Below are 7,319 nucleotides of genomic sequence, written 5' to 3'. Positions count from 1 at the left end.
CTGACAGGTACATACTTATCAAGGACATGCAGTAGCTGTTCCTTGAATAAGCTCCACATTTCAAGAGTGTCCATACCCTGCAGTTTCCTTCCCTATCCTATGCATCCTAAATCTTGCCTAATCTCCTCATAATTGCCTTTCCCCCAGTTATAACTCTTGTTCTGTGGTATAAACCTATCCCTTTCCAACGCTAAAGTAAAAGTAACTAAACTATGGTCACTATCACCAAAGTGCTCATCTACCTTCCAAATCTAACACCTAGCCTGGTTCATTACCTAGTACCAAATCCAATGTGACAGCATTTCTTGTTGACCTATCTACATACTGTGTCAGGAAACCCTCCTGCACATGCTGGACAAAAACGGACTCATCTAAAGTACTCCAATCATAGCATTTCCAGCCAATATTTGGAAAGTTAAAGCCCCCATAACAACTTACATACTGTGTCAGGAAACCCTCCTGCACATCTGGACAAAAACGGACTCATCTAAAGTACTCCAATCATAGCATTTCCAGCCAATATTTGGAAAGTTAAAGCCCCCATAACAACTACTGTTACTTTCACTCCTATTGAGGAAGTCAGACTGAGATGATGTTTCTGAGCTATCTTCTTCCTTGCTGTTGATCACAGAGTTCTCCCTGTACACCTTCTATGAGAAATGCGAGCATATCTCATCCTGTTCCACGGAGTGGACCCTGGATCGGGAGATTATCAGATCCTCTGACACAATGAGTGAGCCTTGCTGGCTGTTCACCTCCTGAAGATCCTTCTTGACATCACATCCTGTCGCCTGCAGCAGGAGGACGTCCTGCATACTTTTCTGGAATTTGAACAGTTTCCCCCATCTGTCTCTTGCTTTCTGAACATTTTTGAGGATGTAGGACATTTTGATGTTCCCCTTGATTGTTTCACACCAGTTTGCCAGACACTCAAAGAGGGGTGTCACAGTTTTCCAACCTGTGTAATCTCTTTTGAATTCCACAATGTTTTCCAAGGTCAAATGTTTCACATTCAGCTTCTATGTTCCCTTGCTAATCCATTGGTCTTTTTGTCAATGACAACCAGCCAGCAGGAGGCAGTGGTCAGTGTAGAACAACAACTTAACATCACTGACCAATAATGCTCGGGACACAAACAGGAAATTTATCATTGATTTTATTTTTAGCTATATAGTGTTCAAACAACATTGGTTGACTTCTTTCACCAAGAGTACTGAGCTTGTGCTTTGTGGGCAGACCTCTTAAACATGTGTTAACTGAAAAGTGACTAATAAATGAAAGCTCCTTTAACTCCATGGTGTTCATATTTATATAGGTGATAATAAATAAATCATTCATCATTCATTCTTTCTTTCATTTATAGATGAGATCAATGCAGTCAGTTATTTTCTTTCACACATTGGAGGATGCAGTTCGTGTCCTGATGCTCTTAATTAGGGTCTTGAGGGAAATATGTTAATTTGATCAGCGTAAATCATAAGATGCTGTTCATGAACATGAATGGAACACTGCTGCTATACTGGCTAATGACGCAGAGGGTGACATTTAACTAAAGCAAAATAAGTTCACTTATGTGGCTTTGACGTATTTGGGGCATTATTTGAGATAGTAATGACCACAAAATATTTAATGATATTTATTCAAGAATGAAAAGAATGAACATAGACATATTTTACTGCCCCTTCTCTTTGCTGTGCTTCCAATGTGTTAAAATTTGAAAATAAACTTAGATATACAACTGCCTAATTCATCTACTTTAGTGTGTTAATTAATGTGTTGTCCTGTTTGATGCATGCACAATAACTAATGAAGTAAATTGCATAAATTCTCAACAATACTATTTCAACACTTCTCAAATAAGTGCATTATTGCAATGGTGACTTATTTTATATATACTTTTCAAAATATGTCTGCAAATAAATTGATTCAGTGCACATGAACCTTCCTAAATTGCAGCAATTTAAAGACACATTAACTTCCACAGAAGGCATGGATGAAATTATTTAAAACCATTATACATAATAGTGGAAGCAGGCAATGCTGCCCACCAAAGTCTGCTCTGCCACTCAATGAGATCATGGCTGATCTGATCATCTTCAACTCCACTTTCCTGCCTTTCTCACACTATCCTTGATTCCCTTACTGAATAAAAATCTCCATCACCTTGAATATATTTAATAATGCAGTCTTACTTACTTCAATGTTTAACTAATACTTGAATCGGCGTTAAATAAATAGCGAAAGCCTCTTATACAAGAGACATCAGTGGAATGTATCAATATCCAGTTCATACAAATCAAAGAGGTAACATCCTAAGCCCTTTCGCAATGCATCAAAATATCTAAGTCTTTGATAATGCCCGGAGTCAGCATGGCCATCACACTTACTTTATGGTAGGGATTCTGTCACCTTGTACCTTGAATCACTAATTCATATTGAATTGGACAGATCAGAAAATTTATTAAAATGGATAATTTTTCACTATTTCAATAAATGACCTTGCTCTCATTTTAACGTTTCTGCCCACGGCCTGCTGCAATGTTCCAATGATAGACAAGGAAAGCTCAACTGACAACACATCAGCTTCCACTTAGGCACTTTAACAGACTCTAGGACTCAATTTTGATTTCAACAAACTTAGACCCCACCCATTTGATGTCTGCTCTCCATTTTTCTTAATTTCTTTTCTCCGTCCTTCCCCACAGGCTTGTCTTGTTTGTGGCTTGTCTTACTTAGCTCTCAGCCAAGCAAATCCACTTTCACCTTTCCACACTTTAATCTATGAAATTTTACATCTCTATCTCTCTTGCACCCCAGTTAGCAACCTCAACGTCTTTTGCACTGGCCCTCCGCACCAAATGTTCCACTTGCTCCTCCTCCACCTCCGTCAAAATTATAAAACAAACCTTTTCTTGCCCCTTTAAGTTCTGATGAAAATTTATATCTGACTGACATGTTAATTCTATTTCTATTTCATTACCAACTGTGCAACAGGTTTTCCCACAAGCATTATAAAATATCTCCACAATTACAATATGTTTGCACTCATGCTAACAGCGCAGCTACTAGCAGTTTTTGTGGTGTTTACTTTGCCTGAGACCACAATCAGGCTTGACCAATCAAGCCCAGTGAGCATAGATCTATTATCAGAATTTCACAATCAAACACAGAGCAATAGAACACTATAACAAGACTTCCTCACCAGTGTCAGGTTGTGTAAAGTGCAGCAGACCCTTATGATCCTGGTGATTTTTAGGATATATTGAAGTGTCCATCCCTTGTTAATAAGTACCCACTCTTCAAATCATTCAGGAGGAATGAACAGCTGTAGCACTTGTGGTTGATGGAGAATGTAAGCATCATGGCTGCTCCTCAAGTATTGCTCACATAGAGGATTGGTGTGCTGAAGGAATGAAATCCCTGCTAATTGATGAAGAGACCTTCATCTGGGGAATTTAGGAATGGCTGTGAGTCCTTTTACTCCCTCACCCTGACCATGTTCCTCTGTTCAATTATTTGAGTATGGCTAGGCCCACTCTGAAATTCCCAATTTCCCATCACAAGCTCTTTGTTCATAGTAGAGTCACCTGTGGCAGCAAAGTGATCACACCCAGTTTCTTTTATTATAAGGGATAACAGAAACACTGCCGCACCCTGCTGGCAGCAAACTCACACCAAAGACAGTCCCTCATTACTGCGTCTAATTGGTTCCAAAGTTGTTCTGGGTTTTATCTTCACCATTCTAAATCTATTCAATGCATTAATCATTTAATTTTTGAAGAAATAAATCTGAAATGAACCTATTTTTACTTGGAGTCATTGCTCACTTGCCTACTCACACAATGTAATTTAACACTGCATTCCAGAATTAACTAATATTCCTTTAACTACATTTCATATCTTGCTATGATTTCTTCCCAGGCATTTTCTTTCCTTTTTAAAGTCTGCTATCCAAAATATGTTTTGCACCTTACTTCCCTTCTTTCTCCTTCCAGTAATGTGGATGAGAGCTGACAAGCCAGTTAATAGGCACATGGTAGGAGGTAATCAGCAGGAGATTCATTTGCCTGAGATGATCTGAAAGTATGAAACTTCATGGCTTCTGAAATCAATGTTAAAACCTCCCTAATATGGGCATTTTGTCTTGCTCTGAAGCATTTGATATTGTTCCCATCAGAGATACTTTTCTTTAGTACTCAGTCTAAATATTAAATTTTAATTCTTAATTTAAAATATCCATGGGTTATAAATAAGTGAATCAAGACACAATCTGGTAAGGAGTTAATAGCACTAATATTAAGGAGGTAAAATGTGCTTTCTAACTTTTTTACTGACACAGAAACTTCAGAATTTTCAAAGTATTATCCATCATAGAGATAACTAAGGGAGAACTCTGCTTGAAAGTGCTGCAGAAACCCAGCAGGTCTAGCAGCATCTGTAGAGAGAAAAACAGAGTTAACATTTCGAGTCCAGTGACCTTGTGTCAGAATTGTAAAAAGCTGGGAAAGGGTGATATTTATGTTTAAGATGAATAAGGAAGGGTAGTGAATAAAGCACATAAAGCCAGGGCCCAGAGAGAGAAAGAGAGTGAGAAAAGGGATAGGCAAATAAAGATATCGATGATGATAAACTGAGAGAGAGATGAACGGTAGGAAGGGTGCTAGAGGTAAGTATAAATATTTGAAAATGGATGGTTCTGCTGGGAGCAACCTATCTGGACAGGATCTAAAGGTGAGGGAAAAGGATATTGAACACAGAGAGGGTATTCATATTCTAAAATTGCTCAACTCCATGTTGCATCCTGAAGGCTGTAAGGTACCCAGGCGAAAATGAGGTGTTGGTTCTTCCACCTTACATTGAGCTTCACTGCAGCAGTGTAGCAGGTCTGAGAGAAATGTTGCCGTGGGAACATGGTGTATTGAAATTTGGAACTAAGAATCCAATGATGACCATGAATTCATTGTTGAATATTGGAAATGGCAGACAAATGTAAGCTTAATGTTATTTTTATGGAAAGAGCAGAGGTATTCAGCAAAGACATCACCCAGCCCAACACAAGCAGCATATTCAGTAGACTAAACAGAATGAAGTGCAGATAAATGGCTGCTTCACCCAGAAGATGTGTCTGGGCTCGTCATGTTCAATTTTTAATTCATTCACTAGATGAGCATGTCTCTGGCTAAGCTTGCACTTGTTATACATTTCAGAGAGAAGCTAACAGTCAACTACATAGTTGTGGACCTGGCATATCATGTAGGCCAGACTAGGTAATGGTGGTGGTTTCCTTCCCAAAAGGACATTAGTGAACCAGATGGAGTTTTCTAACAATCGACAATGAATTTACGGTCATTGTTGGGCTCTTAGTTCCAGATTTTTATTGTTTTCAAATTCTACCGTCTATGATGGCAGCATTTGAACCTGAATCCTCAGCACTTTACTTGGGTTTGTGAATTAACAATTAACAATCCAACAATAAACACTGGACAAGCACCTCCCCTAAATGAGTCCAGTGGGTTTATTTTAGCTGAAGTATCATGTTTTGGAAACAGTTTTATTGCCTAATTGTATTTTAATTATTTTTTTGCCCACTTTCGGATGTTGGTGCTGACATCCAACCAGTATGGATTACCTTTTTTAACTATAAAACAGTTCCAAATTTAATGTAAAATTATGATGGTTGACAATTATTCAAAAATTGAATAATTGTGCAGACACAAATATTTCAATGAAAAAATGTCTCCTTCAAATATGTGATCAATTTTTACAAAAAACAGCTTGCTTTCATTTGTTTATTTGATGTTGTAAAATGTCCTACAATTCAGAATTGCATTATTGTTGGATACTTGGGTAGTCTTTAAATCAGTATATAGCACTCAAAGTTGTAATAAACTTCAAACATTGTACAACTGATGTATTCCTACAGTTGTGCACAATAGTTCATTCTGTAGCATGCTTTATCACTGGATGATTTATACTCATTGTAAGAACTACACTTAAATAAAAGTGACAGCAATTTGACTGATTTTTACAAAAGGACAACAAAAATTCATTAATATATTGTCAGATCAAACCCATTTAACTCTGTGTTTGTCATTAGGAATTATTGTATTTGTTTTATATTGCAATAATTTAATTTACAGAATGTGTGCCCTACAAAATGTGACAACATTCTGAAAACAAAACCCAGCTGTGAATTTAAATGCAGTGCAGGATTCTGCCACTCCAACAAGTCAATTTCCAGTCCTGCAGAGGCAGGAGGGAGCCACACTGATTTTAGTCTCCTGGATATAGTCACCCATTCTATTTTTCATTTGCCAGTTTCCACTGAACTAGTGGGAGAAGACTTTGGCTATGGTGAGGAAAGGAGAAGGCATTTAATTGGCAGGAGTTGTTGGAATTGGAAGGCATAAGGTTGCTTGTCAAGCTGAGAGTAATTCCTGCTCCTGTTGGCATCACAACAGAAGGTTTCATATTTGCCACAAGGAATAGTTCTGTCTTCATCACAGCCACTGAGCAGTTCTTTGCATTATGGGGAAATTGTCTTCTTCTTGGGTAAAACTACATCAAGATGATATTGCTATTAAAAGGCTGTAACTTACATGCATTTATGAATCTCCATCTGTGTTTCATGGGCACCTTGTTCACTTAAAGTTTTGGAAGTTAACATGGAAAGGATGGGGATTTGAGCAGTTAACAAATCTGTTCATTTATAAATGCCCACCTGCATATAATTTTTGCCAAACTGTTAGGGAATAGAATTACCATCTCATTTTAATTCATTCAGCCCAGAGTTGAATATTTTTAATAAGCTTCAAATGTTTTGAGTACCCTAATATAAGGAGACAAGGCAAAGCTTGTTGGGAAAAGGTGGTTCATCTATCATCTCTAACTTTCAACAATTCTTTTGTTATTGTTGCACACATCTTTATTTTTAGTCAATCAGTATTGCTTTGATAATTGCTGTTTCAAATTATCTCCTCCTGATTATCTTAAACTTTGAACACGATGTCCTGCATGATTGATTTCACAATTGTATGGACCCTGCAGTGTAATCAATGGACAGACAATCATAGACTATTTTACTTCATTCCTGAAGAGGTATGCTTGCAAACATTGCTTCAAAATGGACACTAAACAACTCAATAGAGGATAAAGCTCCACAAATATCCAATCCTCGATGTTGGGGTGCACAGCCCATCAGTGCAAATGATAAGTCTGAATAATTTGTAACAGCCTTCAGCCGGAAGTGCTGAACAGATGATCCATCTCAGCTTTCTCCAGTGGTCGCCAACATCAGTAAAACCATTCTTTAGCCAATT

The sequence above is a fragment of the Chiloscyllium plagiosum genome, chromosome 5 (genome assembly GCF_004010195.1).
Source record: "Chiloscyllium plagiosum isolate BGI_BamShark_2017 chromosome 5, ASM401019v2, whole genome shotgun sequence".
Lineage (NCBI taxonomy): Eukaryota > Metazoa > Chordata > Chondrichthyes > Orectolobiformes > Hemiscylliidae > Chiloscyllium > Chiloscyllium plagiosum.
This window is presented reverse-complemented; position numbering follows the sequence as displayed.